Raw genomic sequence first — 19287 nt, forward strand, 5'->3', positions numbered from 1 at the left:
CTATACAAACTGGAGCAGTATGGCATTAAGGGCAAGTTACTACAATGGATAAAAGGACAGTTGAATGGTAATCAATGGACACTGCTCTTCATGGACTATTGTTATCAGTGGAGTCCTCCAGGGTTTGGTGTTGGGCACATTGTTTTGTTATGTGCCATTCCTTTTACAGTGCTCATTTATCAACTGCAATTGAATGGATGCATATTTCCATTAAGCCAAATAAATTGCAATTTGTTTATATGCAATTTTGTGTTCGGGCAGAAAACATGTTAAACAATTAGATGCTGCCATGGGAATGTGAGAAAATTTTTATAAACTAAAAAAAAAAAAAAAAAGACCTCAATAGAGAACTGGTATTAGCCAGAACACCACTGAAGCTGTTTGAATGGCATTCCCAGAAAGCCTCCAAAATTAATGCATGTCATAATGTTGCAGTGGATAAATTATATATATTGTGAAATGTGTATTTTAAAGTTCTTTGTTTTGTGTATTTAGTGCATTTTCTAGAAGATAAGTTGAACTTTTTTCCATGGAAAATACTGCCTTAAATTCTTCTGCATCTTATGGTTTGAAGATGTACTAGGTGCATGCAGTGATTTTTTTTTTATAAGATCAGCTAGTATATTTCAGGGATGGTTAACCCTCTGGCATGCTTATCAGTAAAAACCAGAAATGAAACAGTTTTTAAATTTCAATTTTGCTGCCAAAATGATAACCCAGATTTCAATATGATGGGAGCCTACATTTCATATTTACTGCTTTTTACCATTAATTAAAGGTATAGGCATTAGTGGGATCTTCATGACATTAATTTGGACAAACATTTATTCATTAACTTATATTAAATTCATTCTATAAATGTGAAATTGTCTAAATTTGATTTTATTACAAACACTAAGTGCTTATAATAAACATTCTCCATCATGTAGTTATCAAAGACAAGGAATGGTGCAGATCAGCAGCAGTGGGTGCTGATTCCAGTAGCTTATGAATACATGATCCACTTAAACTTTTCCTGAAGTGTGCCATATGGGGCACACTGTTGGAAAGCTTAGCCACCCCCCGATTATTGCTTAGTATATCCGTGTACGATCATCGATGTCTTATGGTCTTACCCAATTCTTTAATTCCACAAAATAAATTAAAAACCCTACTTTCTTTTAGAAATCCTTTTCTGGAAAAGATTTCATGGTATTAGCATATGGCTCTGCCTTACCAGATGAATTTAAATATTCAGGTGGCCTAATATAATCGTTTAGTGTGTTCTCGGAGGTTGCATGCCTAATACGCCACCGTTCATCCACTCGGTGGAGCAGAAACCGTGACTCATCGGAGGACACCCGTTGCCACTCGGTATTGCTGTGCAAACTGACTGTTGTTTGCGATGAATGGCAGTCAGCATGGGTGCTGTCACCAAGCGTCTGCTCCGGAGTCCAATACACAACAGGGTTCCCTGCACTGTCGTGTTGGAGACCTTTCTGGTGGCCCCAAGGTTCATTTTGACGGCCAGTTGAGCAACAGTAGCGAGCCAATCGGTCCTGACCAACCATTTCAGCTGACGTTCACCTCTGGGATCAATGACGCATGGGGCTCCAACAACTGGCACGTCAGGTCATCAAAACTGTCCTATTCGTCCAGTCTTTATACACTTTCACCACTGCAGCACGCGAGCATTTCACAAAGTCCGCTGTTTTGGAAATGCTGGCACCCTTGGCCTGATAGCCGACGATTATGCCTTTTTCCAGGTCTGATAGGTTGTATGCTTTGCCCATGACAGAGGCTGTTAATGTGTTCACAGATGCTGAACATCAAGCCTTATATGTTTGTGGTGTGTGAACTTAACTCGTGCACTGTATGATTCACTAGGCATGTGTGATGTCTGCATTGGGGGGTGGTCATAATATTGTGACTGGACTCTAGTTTTAATTTGTTGTAAAATTTGTAGTCCTCATGAAATGTTTTCAGCATGGCCATTTTTAAAAGGACACAGAAACCAAGCAGCTGAAAGACATTTCAGTCCTACAACTGGGAAAATGATACCATTATTTGTGAATTTGTATTTCAATATTTGTAGAAGAATATGCATTCTTCTACAAATATTATGCTGCTTATTGTCATATGTGGGGGATCTCAGTGGAATAAGCATTTTGCATTAATTTTATATTCATTTTAATTACTGGAGAGTGTCATATGGAAGGTTCTCCGTATCATATTGACGTAAATTTCTCTTATTCTTCTACAAATATTTCAAATATATGTAATAAAATATTTTTCAAATATTTCATTACATATTTCTCCTTCTAAAATCTGGGAACATTTTATGGTTCAGTGCATCTTATTCAGCAAATGTGGTACTTTCATTATTTTTGTGATCTGGTTGAAGTTGATTACAATGCATCACATCAAATTGTGTGAATCAACTATCATAGTGTAGTCACATTGCTACACAGATCCAGAGTAACCTAAAAAAATGAAACATTTAGCATTAGTAGTGGTACATGATGCATACTGTAGCACATGGAAGACTACTACACAAATTGGAGCAGCATGGCACTAAGGGCAAATTGCTACTATGGATAAAGGGGTTGAGTGGGAGAAGACAGAGTGGTAATCAACGGACACTGCTCTTTGTGGACTAATATTATTAGTAGGTCCCTGAGGGTTCAGTGTTGGGACCATTGTTTTCTGTATTTATTAATGATATTGATGAAGGTATATCAAGCTTAATGTCTAAGTTTACAGACAATACAAAGATTGGCAAGGTTGTCAATGACACTACGCTACTGCAACAGGATCTAGAAAAGTTGAGCAGATGGGCTGAGAGTGGAAACTTAAGTTTTAACATTAACAAATGTCAAGTACTGCATATGAGTAGCAGTAACCCCAGAGTAATGTATGAACTGTGTGTTACTGCACTCAGAGTGGTAGAGAATGAAAAGGACATGGGAGTAATTGTGCAGTCAGATATGATGTTTTCTGAGCAGTGCAGACAGTCTGCAAGAGTAGCTCATGGTGTCTTGCCAATGATATACAAGAATTTTTCTAGCAGGGATAAGGAGGTGATTATTCCCTTGTATTAGGAAATGGTCAGGCCACACCTTGAGTGCTGTATACAGATCTGGAGGCCTCATTTTAGGAAGGATGTAGAGCTGCTGGAAAGAGTACAGAGAAGGGCAACAAGGTTAGTAAATGGAACTTAAGCCTTTCTTCATAAGAAAGGCTTAAGTTCTGCAAATTACAGTGTCTGGAGACTAGGCACCTGCGAGGTAATCTGATTGAAGTGTATAAGGCCTTGAATGGTTTGAGTGAGCTCAATTGATGAATCCCCTCAAGCTGAGGGGATTCATCCTCTTGCCAAGTTAATTGCCCGAGGGGACAAATTTAAATTCAGGAAAGACAGTTGTAGAATAGATTTGCAGAAATTTGCCTTTAGCCAGCGAGTGGTTGATTACTGGAATAAACTTCCATCTGTCATTGTAAAGTTGACATCTTAAATAAACTGAAGACAACTAGAAAAAACATCTGCAGCGAATGGATCCGCAGGTGAAATGGAAGGGTTTTTTTTGGTTGATGCTGTATAAGCTGGCTTTCTTGCATCATATGCCACTACTAATGCTAATACAGGATCAGCAAAAAAAAAAAAACCACCCAACCAAGGCTTCTTTTAACAAAAATACAACTACAATACAAACACAGAACAAACTACATGATCGGTAATCATGATGGAGCACTAAGTGTTAGCAGATTTCCTCAATGCTATTTACTACAAAAAAAAAAAAAAAAATTAAAAATTGAAATCAGGGGCAACTATACTAGCTTACAGTATCTGAATCCTTAGAGGAGCCATGAAGTTGGTATACCAGTTGAACTATGCATTTTTACATTTCCCATTGGTGCCTAGGCATAAATGAGCTTTCAAATTGGGATTACAATAATAAAAGTTATATCTTTATTATAAAAATCTTATGTAAATATCTATTATTAGATATTAAATATACCTATTAAAACATAAGATATACAAATTCAATATACAGTACAATGTATATATTTTTACATAATGTAAATACATGCTGGTGTTGCAGTCGTTATAATTATGCTAAACTTGAGCAGAGCCAACATTGGCTTTTAAGCATATATCACTAAATTAAGTAGGTCTGTAATTTAATCAAATAAATTTAAAAATCAATTAAAACTAAACTTTTCAGAAAACTGGAAGACCAATCTGATTATTATTGGAAAACTGCAGGTATGGAGAATGAAAAAGACTTGGGGGTAATTGTGCAGTCAGATATGAAGTTCTCTGAGCAGTGTAGATGGGCTGCCAGAGCAGCTCATGGAATTTTGTTCTATATATCATTGCTAGCAGAGACAAGGAGGTGATTATACCCTTGTATAAGGCAATTAGTCAGGCCACACCTCGAGTACTGCGTACAGGCCCGAAGGCCTCATTTTAAGAAGAAGGATGTAGAGTTGCTAGGACGAGTACAGAGAAGGGCAACAAGATTGGTGGGAGGAACAAAGGGGTGCTCTTATCAAGAGAGGCTTAAGTTCTGCAATTTGCAGCATCTGGAGACTAGGCACCTGTGAAGTGATCTGACTGAGGTGTACATGGCCTTGAATGGTTTGAGCAGGCTCAATGCTGATGAGATACTTCTGCTTGCTCAGATTAAGAACCTGAAGGGGCACAGATTCAAATTGAGGAAAGACAGTTATAGAATAGATGTGCAGAAGTTTGCCTTTAGCTAGTGGGTAGTTGATTGCAGGAACAGACTTCCATCTGTTGTTGGGGAAGTTGATAGATTAAATAAATTTAACGTTGAACTAGACAAACATTTGGAGTGGCCAGATGGGTGAAATGGGAAGGGGGTGTTTTTTTTTTTCCTTCTTTTGGCTGATGCTGTATAAGCTTGCTTTCCTGCATCATATGCCTCAACTAATGCTAATGATAAAATCCAACAAAATTTCCCCCAATAGAAATTCCAGTTGCCACAATCATGATTTAGGTGTTCCTTTAACTGCAAATATGATGTATACAGTATTCAGTCCATATCAGCAGGAACTATTTATATATGATTGCATTAAATATGCTCTTTGTATTCATATGTATAAAAAGTTGCATATCAAACCAGGAAGGCATATAATCTCCTATTACACTGCTGTGTCTATGAACAAAATGGTTTTGACTTAACAGCATGTTTCTCAGAATGTAACCTGCTGCCCAAGTACCACCTCTACAGAAGTCAAATCAAAAGTCTTGTCTTCTTTGTGTTTGATGTTTAGGATCACCAGAAGGGAGAAAAAATATTTGTACACCTCATTTATGACATTTTATATTTTAAAGTACAGTAGTTCAATACCAGGGCAACTCATTGCACAAAGGCAAGTTAGGTTCTGCTGTGAGAATTAAGACCATTGCATTATCTATGTATCCTGCTGGTAACAAAATCAGATTTAAGGACAAGATGGTCTTGCAAGCATCTTATAAAAAAAAAAAAAATTCCTCTTTTCTGCATGGATTTTTAAAGATAGGTGCAATCATTGACAGAAGACAGATTGCTTTCCTAATATTTCTGGATTGCCAAATGTCATTTTATTTTATAAAATAAAACATTTGGCAATTTTTTTATTTTGTAAAATGTACTGAATTTTAAAGAATTCCAGATCAAAGTGCTGAATTTTAGAGAGTATACTGTTATTAAGTTTTTTAGAAGATCTGCTTGCAAAGAATCACTGCAAACATAACTTATATGAAAATGTTTTAATACTTTCTATATATAAATTGAAGGAATATGATATTCAAATAAGTTACCACTATGGCTAAAAGGATGACTAAATAGCAGAAGGCAGATCAGTTATAAATGGCTACTACTACTGTTCTCTATGGACTAGGCTAAGGTTAGTTCTGGTTTAGTTGTTTCTGATATTCATCAATAACAGTGATCAAAACAAGTTTGATGTGAAAGTCTGTTGATGATATAATGATGAGTAAGGTGATAAACAACAACCAGGATATGCTACTTTAACAAGTCAAATTATTCAGATGATCTTAAAACTGACTGTAGCAGGGGCATAACCAGGTGGGTAGCTAACAGACTTCAGTTCCTCCCAAAGAGAGTCAATCAAGATAAAAACAGCAATTTTCAAAAAAAAAGCAGGTGACTTGCAAGAACTGCAAATCACCATGCACTCGAGATTACTCTCTTTCCAAGTAAATATTCTACATATCATATGCTAACATGGCCTTGGCCATAGGTGTCAAATAGTGTTAGAGACTCAGAATAAATTAAACTGAATTTATGATCAATTATTAAAAAAAAAAAAGTACAATTTTTATTGACTAAAATAATTATACATCTTTAGCTTTTATAAGAAAGTTACAGGTTTTTTTTTTTTTTTTTGATTTGGTAGTTGTTGGCGCATCGGCTTCTGTGGCCATATTGCACCTCCCAAGGTTTTTGTAGTACTTTGATCCAAGCCCGAGGCGGGAATCGAACCCGCGACCTTTGGGTTGCCGGGCAGGTACTTTACCCACTCGGCTAGCCCGGTCGGCATAGTTACAGGCTTTTGGATAATAATTTTATTTATTAACAAATTTATTTATATTACAATTAGAACTAATTAATTTCTTAATTTCATTATTTAATTAATAATTATTATTTAATTCACTGTCCCTGGAAATACAGAATGGTTAAGACTATTTTTCGAATTATTTATGTTGAAAAAATTATGTCATTAGATTTGAAGGAAAAAAATGGTAACCTTATGTAAGGTTACCATTTTTTGGTAACAAAGTCATGGCAGACTTTATCTAAAAGCAACAAAACTGGTAACAGGAACAAAAGGAAATTCTTATAGGACAATTCCGGGTACAATGTATGAAACCTCAGCACGTAGTAATGACCTGAGATAAATTCACTGCATATGCAGTGGGGGGGGGGGGGTGGGAACAAAAGATTTGTATTCAACCAGAAGTAGTTGTAATAGAAAGATAACTTTTTTGACACCTTGAAATCTCTATAGCAACCACACAAATTTTGGTTTCAATCTGACAATTCATTTTTTTCCCCTTTGCAGCGCTGAATGAAGTTCACAACAAATAAAGTGGAATACAGATCAGTGATTTCGTCCCTTTTTCTGCAAGGGAAAATACCCCAAAACAGTCCACAAAGAAATGGTTGCCATTTATGCAGAAGACTGCCCAGGTTATATTGTTCCACATTGGTATAAACAATTCAAATGTGAAGCACCTCAGTACTGCAGGATGCTCAGCAAGTGCTGTAACAGAAGAGTGTTGCAAAAACTGAGGCATTAATCTTGGAAGGTCACCATATCAGCATCACAGAACTAGCTGGAGAACTCCAAATTAGTGTAGTCTGTGGAGAACATCATCCATCAACAGTTGCATATGAGTAAAGTGTCTTCTAGATGAGTTCCCAGACTTTTGACCCCTTACCAGAAGGAAAGGACATAGTGCGCACTTGAAATGTTGCCAACGTGACAGGAAAAGCAAGTTTTTTTCAAGTCTAGTCACCATGGATGCAGCTGGGATCCATCACTATGATCCCAAAACTAAATAATGAAGCATGCAGAATCACCACCACCCAAAAGGGGAAATGGTGCAACCAAGAGCTGGCAAGGTGATGCTATCAGTTTTTTGGGATCAGCATGGTGTAATACTAACAGATTACCTTTTAAAGGGCTGTAGTGTGACAGCAAAGTATTATTCCAACCTTCTCATAAAGCTACATGCTGCCATAAAAGAAAAAAGATGGGGAAGGCTGTCAAAAGGTGTGTGTGCATTCCTTGCATGCTGAAGTGAGGTGTGCCCACGAATGTGGGTTTGAAATATTGCTGCATCCTGCTTATTCCCCTAACCTTGCACCCTCAGAATTCTTCCTCTTTCCTATCTTGAAGTCCTTTTTTGTGGAAAATATTTTGTTGCTGAGTAGTGGTTTGAAGGACAGTTGGAGGACTTCTACAAAACTGGCCTACAGAAGCATATTGAGAGGGGGCAGAAACATGCCATTTTGTCTGGTGACTATGTTGAAGTGCAATACATGGTGTTTCAACCTTCTACCACATATACTTTTGGGTGAATACAAATCTTTTTTTACCCCCCCATATATTATTATTAGCATATGGTTCAAGGAAGCCTGAGGCTTATGCTGCACCAGCTGAGAGAGAGAGAGAGAGAGAGAGAGAGAGAGAGAGAGAGAGAGAGAGAGAGAGAGAGAGAGAGAGAGAGAGAGAGAGAGAGCAAGAATCAGAAGGGAATCACCAAGAAAGAAGAATGATATCCAGCTCAGAATCTTGTGGTATGGTTAAAAAAGGTGTTGAAATGATTACAGAACTAAATACTGAGAATATCCTTCCTCTTTCTCAAACAGCAAATACACAAGGAGATACAAGATTTAAATTTAAACAAGTTATTTTCATGTATACATTGCATGCATTTCAGGTATATCAACAAATAGTAGTTACTCCTGATTTATTATATACATAAAAATAAAAAATATATAAAGCTGAGAGAGAGAGAGAGAGAGAGAGAGAGAGAGAGAGAGAGAGAGAGAGAGAGAGAGAGAGAGAGAGATTGGAATGACTGCTTCTATTGGAATGAGCAGAAGCCTGGAGAACAAGATGCAGGATATTTCAGAGACTGGTGGGAGTCATTGCGGTACAAGTAAACACATGGGTTGTGTTAGGGTAGCTAAGAAAAAGAACAGGAGCATGTATACTTGTGTGTACACCAATGCTAGGAGTTTGGTAAATAAATTTGATTAATTTGAGGTATTGCTCAAAGCATCAAAGGCAGATACTGTTGGGATATCAGAGACGTGGTGTCACACAGATATAAGGAATGCAGAACTGGAATTTGGGGAGTACAACGTCTACAGAAAGGATAGGAAGGGAGGAGGGGTTATGCTATTAGTTAAGAAACACAAAATCCAAGGAAGTGAAGCCAGTCGACATCGCCACACAGTGCAGTGTCGAGTCAGTTTGGTGTGACATAAGCACTGGGAGATCAAAATTGAGAGCAGGAGTGTGCTATACGCCTAATGACTCGATGAGTATAATAAGAAACTGTACAGGGAAATAGAGTGGGCCAGTAAATCAGAGAGTCTTATAATGGGGGATTTTAATTTCCCAGATACTGACTGGAATTTGTGGGTTGGTCACTCACACACACTAGCATGGCTTTTGTGGATTTATTGGATGATTGTTTTCTACATCAGCATGTTTGGGAGGCAACTACAGGGAGTAATACTCTTGATTTGATTATCAGTAGTGATTCTTCATGCATTAAGAATCTGCAGATAGAGGAACCACTAGGTGGCAGTGATCACAGTGTGCTGAAGTGGGATTTACTCAAAGAGGTAACTACCATCAGGGGTAAAGGGAAAGGTTATTGCTTTCGTAAAGGCGACTACGATGGTCTGAGACAGTATTTAAATTCTATACAGTGGGACCAACTGATGATGTTACCAACAGCAAATTCAAAATGGGAAGCATTCAAAGAACTTATCTTGGAAGCTACTAGGCTTTACATACCAACTAAGAAATATTGTTCAAGGTTTAGGCCTAAATGGATGTCAGATGAACTAATGAGACATATGGCAGAGAAGAAAAATGCTTGGGATACATATAAATTAACACGTGACACAGAAGCCTATGATAGATATAAGTTGATCTGTAACCAAGTTACAAAGGAGGTTAGGCAGGCGAAGGCAGATTACGAGACATCTTTGCCAAGGGATGCAAAGAAAAACAGCAAAGGGTTCTTTACTTATGTAAACTCTAGAAGGAAGGGGATGAATCAGATTGGTCCACTTGATATCGATGGTTCAACTATTGATGATCCTGCTCAGGTAGCTAACAAACTAAATGAATATTTTGCATCAACATTCACACATGAGGAGTTATTCAGCGAGGGGAATGCCAGAGGTGTATTCAACACTGGCAGTAAGCTAGATAATCCTGTAATAACTGAGAGTAAAGTGGAGGAGAAATTGTTGAAGATAAACACAAGAAAGGCACCTGGGGTGGATGGAATCTATCCAGTTATATTAAAGGAGGCAGCAAAGGAAATAAGCGAACCTTTAGCCATAATTATGAGAGCTTCCTTGGACTCAGGGGAGGTACCCATGGACTGGAGATGTGCAAATGTGACCCCAATCCACAAAGGAGGATCAAAGGCTGACAAGTAATTATAGACCTGTGAGTTTAACTTCTGTTTCAGGAAAATTAATGGAGTCACCGGTTAAAGAAGCACTGCAGGATCATCTAGACAAGACTTCGGTTATAGCTCGGACACAGCATGGTTTTGTTAAGGGGAAGTCTTGCCTGACCAATTTGATTGGATACTATGATGCAGTCGGAAAAGAACTGGATGCAGGGAATAACTCTGACATTATGGTTGAGGGGGAGAAGACAGAGAGTGGTAATCAATGGACACTGCTCATCGTGGACTAATGTTATCAGTGGAATCCCTCAGGGTTCAGTGTTGGGTCCATTTTTGTTTTCTGTATTTATAAATAATATTGATGATGGTATATCAAGCTTAATGTCCAAGTTTGTAGACGATACAAAAGTTGGCAGGATTCTTAAGGACACTACTGATGCTATGCTGCTACAACAGGATCTGGAAAGGTTGAGCAGATGGGCTGAGAGGTGGCAAATGAAGTTTAACATTGACAAATGTAAAGTACTACATATGGGAAACAGCAACCCCAGAGCAACTTATCAACTCTGTGGTACTACACTGACAATGGTAGAGAATGAAAGGGACCTGGGGGTGGTTGTGCAGGCAGATATGAAGTTTTCTGAGCAGTGTAGATGGGCTGCAAGAGTAGCTCATGGTGTATTGTCGATGATATATAGGAATTTTTCTCGCAGGGATAAGGAGGTGATTATTCCCTTGTATAAGGCAATGGTCAGGCCACACCTTGAGTACTGTATACAGGTCTGGAGGCATCATTTCAAGAAGGATGTAGAGCTGCTGGAACGGGTACAGAGAAAGACAACAAGGTTAGTGAATGGAACAAAGGTTTGCTCTTACGAAGAAAGGCTTAAGTTTTGCAAATTACAATGTCTGGAGACTAGGCACCGGCGAGGTGATCTGATAGTGGTGGATAAAGTCTTGAATGGTTTGAGCATGCTCAATGCTGATGGGATTCTGCCTCTTGCTCAGAATAATCACCTGAGAGGGCATAAATTCAAATTGAGGAAAGACAGATGTAGGATAGATGTCCGGAAATTTGCCTTTAGCCAGCGGGTAGTTGGTTGGTGGAACAGAGTTAAGGGTCAGCTGGACAGGTTATTTCGAATGAACGGAGGGATGAAGTGGAAGTTTTTTTTTTTTTTCTGGCTGATGCTGCATAAGCTTGATTTCTTGCATCATATGCCTCTACTAATGCTAAATATATTTTTTTCATGAGCGGGCGTGCAATAGCACACGCTCTGAACAGACTGGGGTTCAAGTCCTTGACTGCTAAATACAGTCAATCTGCCAACCCGCACTGTACCAGTGTGGCAAATAATTTCCATTTCCATCAACCTGACTGTTTGAGGAGGCCTCCATCCTGTACACGTACACACACGCACACACACCAAAAAGCAATGACATTTATGTGCGAACCGAGAATATTTTGTTTCCACTACATTGCCCATTCATTTCTCCGAGTAGCTCATGGTAACAAACATAATATCCAGGTCACAGATAGCCTATGTTAGGCTTGAAATGTATATACAATGCATTACATTTAAAGCGTATTTGATTTTTTTCCCTTAAATTAATTTATTTTTCCCCTTTTCTGTGATTAACAGAAGTGAAAAGTAAATATAGTATATCCTTATCAATTAATTATTAAGATTATAAACTTTAAAGAACACTTAAGACTCTACAGTTTTACATTCTCTTAACTTAACCATTCAGTTTAATTACAACTGTATAATATTTATTACTCTTCTCCCATATATTTATCACTTCAGAAGTGACAACATGTTCACGAGTCTCACATAGTATATACGTGAAACATGTTAAAGCTAACAATGACTGTCTGAAGAAAAAAGGGCTTAAGTTAGGCTTTAAATGTATACAGTGCATTATATTTAAATTGTGTATTTGATTTATTTTTTCTTCTTAAATTAATTAATTTTTCCCCTTTTCTATGATAAACAGAAGTGAAAAGTAATATAGTTATCTCCTTATCAATTAATTATTAAGATTATAAACTTTATAGACTCTATACTGTCAGTGTAGACTCAGACAGTCATTGTTCAGTAGACTTCAGTGTTGAAGGAACACTGTCAGGTAATAGTTATTTATCACCCTATCTTCACATAAACAGCAAATTTTAACACCATTCTCTGTATTCCTTCACCCATATCATTTAATAAAATCAGAAACAAGTGCAGCCCAAGTAATGATCCCACTTCTAACCCCAGCCTATTCCAAAATTAATTACAGCCTTTTGCCTCCTGTTCTGCTAGAATCACATTTATCCATTAGAGGATTGTGCACATGATCCCACTTTATTCCATTTTGTGTAGCCATCTCCAGTGTAGGCCAAGTCAAATGTTTTGCTGAAACCTAAATAAACATTGTAAAAGTAATCAAGTTTCAAATATGTTATAATTTTTTCAGTTGGTATTTAATATTTTCTCAACCTATGCTGTATTCCCTTGAGAACACCATTTTACCTACCTAGATGACCTTAAATTGTATTCTTAATCAGTGTTGACGTTGATTTCTCCGCACCACTGAAGTCAGACTGACAGCTATGTAGCTACCCAATTTATTCTCAGAATTTCCTTAATGTCATATGCTGCTGCTCTCCAATAGAAAGAATCACCGGGTACAATAAGCACTTAACTGTAACAGTCTGATGTAATCCCAGGCTGTCTTTCTCAAAATAATCAGGCATGCACCCCATCTATCCCAATAAATGGACACATGCATCTATTACAACATGCAACTTCCTCTCACTCTGAAAAGTTTTTCTAGTAAACAGTTCTCTGTAATTTCCATATTATCAATTTCAGTATGCATAGCTTCTGCTCACTGTGATGGAGCTTCTATCTGAAGATTAATGCAAAGTACTCCCTACAACCCATTATATGAGTTAGAAATGCATTCCCTGCATCCATACATGAGGGTGCAATTTGATTTGTTCTTTTTTCTTTTTTGTATTTACATATCTGTAAAACTTACTGTCTACTTTTTTTACTCTAAGTTAGTGATTTCTTATTTTCTTAAATCAGCTGTTGCCAGACTATCAACTTACAGTTATTATTAAGCTACAGAGCTTTTCACTCATCTATAACTGTTGCAAGTTATCTTTTATTTTCTTTGTTAAACTAGCTAGTTCCTTATTCATCCACATCATATATATATCTTAATACCCAATTTCTTTTTCTCTTCAATCCTTCTCCATTCTTTATTTATTTACTTACAGTTATTATATATATGTGATACTTGTGCCTGCTTTCCTGAACATGACGGCTGATGTGTGGCAGAATCATTAACAATGCAAGCCTCATTTCTTCATCAATGGATCTGAGTCTCTCCCTCTTTGATGTTTTAATTTCAGTCAATTTTGTCAGTCAATTCAGTTAATTTTGTGTGAAAAGCCCAGTTCACACAAATCTGTAGTCGAAAATGGTAATTACACATTAATGTGTAATTACCATGAAATGTTCTGTCTGCCTTCAAATCTGTTAGTTCCTCTTGTACATTCATCGGAAGAGATTTTGCACCACAACATCCACAACAAATGGATCACAAGCCCAGTTGAAATCTTCAACGCTCTCTCCAAAATAATCCTTGAACTTCTGCTGCCAGTTATCTAAATGTTCTTTAATGAAGTCCATCGCCACATTATTAGCAGCAGCAAGCATCCATACAGCTGGGAACATCTCAAACGACCCATTTGCAATGTGTTGTATCTACAAATCCAGCTTATTCTGAAAGCCTTGAATCTTATCCATACTCATAAAAAGATTTTTGTTCTTGCCTTGCATTTTTCGGTTCAGCTCACTGAAGTGAGCTTTCCGTCTTTTTTCGGAAACCTATGCCAACTTAGTTTGCATATCTTTCTGAAAAAAGACAGGGGATGTTTTGTGAATCTGTACACTTTTCAGGAACAATACATATGCATCTAACTTGAACAAACGGTATCTTATTTTCAGTCAGTGCAGCAACAAAACGAGAAATATTGGAAGGGAAAACACACAAATAACTTTATAAAGCAAGTGTTAGATACTCATGCAAAAAATAATTTACCGTCCCACACATACAACATTGTGTTTCAGTAAAAATGGCACACTGTGAAATAAAACAATGAGTAGAATTATCAACACATATATAAAACTAAAATTGGGAGTAAATACAGTTAATTCCTTACAATAGGTAAAAGTTCTCAGTTGCCAATTTCTAATCATAATAGGTATACAGCTTCATCAAAGTTTGTGGCATACCAGTGTTCCGCAGCACACTGGTCACGGAACACTGGCTTACGGCACAGCCTACAGCCCTGGTATTGCTGTAGTTTAAAATTTTATGGTATAAAAACTACCAGAGGCCCTATCAAAATTTTGCTATCATATTAGTGAATTTTTCAAATTTTAGGTTAAGAAGGTCATTAATGTGTGAATTTTATGCTAGAATGAAATGTAGAGTTAGTCAATCTTGTTTTATCTCATATGCCAATAACAAAGATCAGACCAGCCATTGAATCACCTATTATCTCAACAGTGATATTATACTACTGGTTTACCAGTAGTATAACATCACTTTGACATGTCATCACTATCAATCACACCTCAAAAGCCTGCATTTATGTGATTGTAAAACTGTTTGGTGAGAAATTTCACTTAGTCTTCTATGGTACAAAAATCCAGACTTTAGTACTCTTGACCTCACTCAACTTTTACATTCAGCAAAGCAATGGCTCTTGGAATGATTAGTAGTGTTTAATCACTGACTACAGCTGCCAATCTACAATTCATATATGATAAGTGATAATAGCTCTCTTGTACACCTCACTTCGCATGAGAACTAATCATATTCACCTGATAAACTTCAATGGTTGCTGAGTGGATTTGATGCACATGTATACTTGGGTTTTGCCAGTGGAGGATAACCCAGTCAACTCAGAAAAAAGTTAACCTTACAGCTAGCTGAGATCACCTCAAATTCAGTTGTATATTACTCCCAGCACTAATGCTTACCACGATCCTGCAGTTTGATGCCAATTTGGTAATTTGTAAAAATGATATATACAGAAAAATCAATCCTTAAAGTGATGCCCAAGTAAGAATTAATAATTTATTTTTATATAGAGGGTGTACCAGAAGTCCCTTTACAAAATTGGAGTGTTAACTTGAAAGGAAAAGAATAAAAAGTTCCTTTTAACACTGGTTTGGAAATTCATTCTTCTTAGATATTACGACTAAAAAAAAAAAAAAAAACAAGAAATTATTTAAAATGTTCTTTATTAACAAATATATACATGGTAGTTTTAGAAAAGATGTTAAAAATTTGATCTCCCATGGTCATATATATGCCTGAGCATGACACAAACATAATTGAGTGATGGATAACGAAACAGGCCTACGCGCTCTGGATTCATTAGGATGAGTGATGGATGTTGTTTGAACCATTCACAATATGCATTTTGCACACATTTCATGCTTTATGCTGAGCACTGAATAAACCAATCTGTAAGTGGCTCTATAAGTCAAAACAAAGTCTAAAGACTTTGGTGGCCATGCCATTGGACCCCTTATCCAATTCACCTCTGTAGGTATTACGCGTTTCAGTAATTTCTGGTGGGACCTATGGTGGGATCCCACAAGACATGCATCACTTTTTTTTTTTTTTTTTTAAATGAAAACTACAAGCATGAGAGGTATTAGAACCTATAGTATTTAGTGCTGTGCAGGTTGAGAAGATGAAAGGTACTTGTTGACATTAGAACTGAATATGTAGATTGCAATTTTTAGGAAATATGTTATGAAGGGTGGTTATTCCTGAAAACAGAAGTCGAAGAAATAAATGAGGAAAAGGAAAAGTTGGTTCTGTGATTGTAAAGTTTGACAGTAAAATGATGCTGACTGGCTGTGGCACGTGTTCGGACTGGTTTGGAAGAGAGAGAGAGAGAGAGAGAGAGAGAGAGAGAGAGAGAGAGAGAGAGAGAAGGAATTATAGAAGCCAAATCAGAAGAACAGCGCCCATGATGAAGTATCTATAGAAAAGACATGCAGCAGAAACAGAACGTCTATGAGACAGTGGAGAGAGACTCTGTTAGAGATGAGTCATTAATAAACCGAACTGCCCTCTTTTGACTGGAATCTAGAAGCATGAGAGAGGTTTGGGGGTACTACCCCAGATGTGGGAACGATATTCCATGATGGGGTGGATTTGCAATTTAACAGAGTGAGCAGCTGTTTGGAAGAAAACTAATGCTGAAAGGGAAAGAGAAAATCCAGTTCTTAGATGCAGAGGAAGCAAATATTTGTAATATGCTCACACCAAAAGAGATTAGAAGTCAGAGTAATCTCCAATAGAGATTATGTGAACTTGTCTAGAAATCAGTGTCATTAAAAATGATGCATAGGAGCAGAAGAATCCTTTTTGTGAGCTATAAGACAGGACAAAGTTTTAGAAATATTGAAATCAACTAAGTTATCTTTGCCCCACTGAAGAATTACCTGTAGATCAGCATGTAAGGAATTAGTACTGAATATTTGAGAAATTGAAGCTGTTTGTACAGGGCAAGGTTTCTCAAACTGGAAGGTGAAATGCAATGTGCTATCATCAGCAAAACTATAGATAGGATTTCTGGTCAATGAAAGAAGGTCATTAATGTACAAGAGAAAAAGAGTGGGAGAAAGAACTGAACTTTGGGAAACACCTGCATTAGAGGAGAAGTTAGAAGATGGGAGAGAGCATCTACCATCACCCACAATGAGTGGTCAGGAAGAAAACTAGATACCCAATTACAAAAAACAGTTGTCAAACCATAAGCAGTTTGTTAAGAAGACCTTTATGCCAAACACGATCAAAAGCCTTTCAGATGTCAAGAGCAACTGCTTGTGTTTCACCGAACTTTTCCACTGAATTTGTTGTAAATGGATAACATAAACCAGAACATCACCAATGGATTGACACTGACGGAATCCATATTTAGATAAAGGACGAGATATTAAGGTGGGATGTGAAATAAAGGATTTCATCCATCCCCTACAAGTATAATTTCACTGACATGAAATGGAAAATGCGGACATCAGAATATTAGAAACAGGAATCCAACCAAAGAAAAGAAATCTCCCATTTTGCATTTTTGTAATGCCAAACAACAGAGTTGAGAATGGCCACAAGAGAAAGGCTTCATTGGAGAAGAGACTGCAACCAAGTTGTGATCTGAGCTACCTAGAGGACCACTCACCTCGACTGTGTTATTTAGAAGAAAAAAGATCAAGTATGTTAGCTGCGTGGTTAGGATTGTCTGGTATTCTTGTAGGTAAATGAACAATCTGTGCGGGGTCATTAGTAATTGCAAAAGCCTCAGCATCTCGATGAGCTGGGTCCGTGTCTAAAAAACAGAAGCAAGCTAGAGTTGTGAACATTAAAATCACCAAGGAAATCACTGTTAGGAAAGTTAGATTTGAGAAAGTGAAGTTTCAAAGAGAGGAAGTGAAAGCGTTCTAAGTGATTTGTGGAAGAAAACAATAGAGGCAAAAGATGAATTTGTCAGAATGTGGTAGAGAGATTTTAAGCCAGTGAAGATTGAATAGAGGAGATTCCAAATTACCAAGTCTCTGACAGGGAATATCAGAGTGGACATATGCACAAGTACGAGCTTTGAAGTGAAAGGAATCAACCAATAATCGGGATTCTGTCAGAATAAATACGTGGGGGGTTTGGCAGACTGTAGGTGGAAATGGACATCACTGAGATAGGAACTGATAACATGTATATTTGTGAAATGAACAAGGAGTTTGGGAGGTTTTCCAGTCCTTCTGCTAAGTTTATGTAAATCCTCTTGAAGAAGCACACTTCGATTACTGTCATTGAGAACTGTATCTACCTTCATATCAGCTCTATTTTTTACGAACATTATATTTATGCTTTGGTTGGATGGAAGTTAGCAGGATAATATTCTGTTCTTGAGTGACACTACTCCTCACACAAAGAAAGTGGTAACGGCTCTTAAAATTCTTTTCCCTTTACTGCTTTGTGTAGCACATGCAATCCAGTGTTAATGATGATTATGTAGTTTATTTTCTGAAGTTGACCTTTTAGTGTCCAATGGCACGAATATTTTTGTGAAAGCTCTATGACATCTAAAGATGTAATGGAGCTTTCACTAGTATTTTATACTGCTGAAGTGATGCACATGAATGATAAATGACTCATTTGGCCATTTATCACTTCAGTCCAGCACCCAAAGGCATTCAAGGAAATTCCACCTGCACTCTTAAAGTCCAGGAGATGGATCTTCATTACAGTTTATTATGCAAAAAATTTCAACAACATGAAATATATGTTAACAAATTTGGATCAAGAGTGCATCTTCAACACACATTATAAAACAACTGCTGCTGAAGAAATCAATTTATAGTGATCTTCCATTCATTGTCTCTCTTTTCCCACATTTACCAGATGTTATCATATCACTTGAGATTCTGATGAAATGTTTGCAAGCAGTCAATGATATTTAATTAAAATTAGATGTGCCTCAGGCATAAGTAACAGCATTTCCTACTAATCAGGAAACAGCGTATAATTAAACTACCCTGAAAAAAGATGAAGTTCATCAATGAATACCAGTATTTCTCAACTACTGGGACATGTTTTTGGGCAAACCAAATTCAATGAAAATTCTGCAACCTCTACTGATCATAACAAGCTTAGCTCCCTTCTTTGACACTAATTTTATTAAGTGCACTATCTCACAATTCTTTAGACAATTATGATGTGTTAGCTGTGAGTCACTAATGTAAATAATGTATACCAATAGAGGTGTTTATTATAAAATTATTCTCACTACTTTATGGTCAACTTGAATGCCTGAAATTATTAATGGCATGTGAGAAAACTTGCTGATAAAAATAAAACCATCTGTTTATCATTTGATTTATCTGGTCTTATCATCCCTACACTGACTATTTTTATGACTGGATTCTACTAACCAAAATGACAGAGAAATCACATCGCTTTTATTTGTTTTCTTAAGGGCCAAGTTTATTTGTCAGAAAAATGATTTATAGACTATTTTACGATAC

The 19287-nt window shown here is 37.0% G+C and overlaps 1 protein-coding gene across 2 annotated transcripts in view; it reads right to left on the reverse strand.

Annotated features, from left to right (window-relative positions):
- The window catches only part of LOC150078730 (polyadenylate-binding protein 2-like), an 82858-nt gene that overhangs the window by 62863 nt on the left and 708 nt on the right, over positions 1 to 19287 (reverse strand). The window lies entirely within an intron of this gene.

The sequence above is a fragment of the Mastigoproctus giganteus genome, chromosome 10 (assembly GCF_048544385.1).
Source record: "Mastigoproctus giganteus isolate SK-2022 chromosome 10, ASM4854438v1, whole genome shotgun sequence".
Classification (NCBI taxonomy): Eukaryota; Metazoa; Arthropoda; class Arachnida; order Uropygi; family Thelyphonidae; genus Mastigoproctus; species Mastigoproctus giganteus.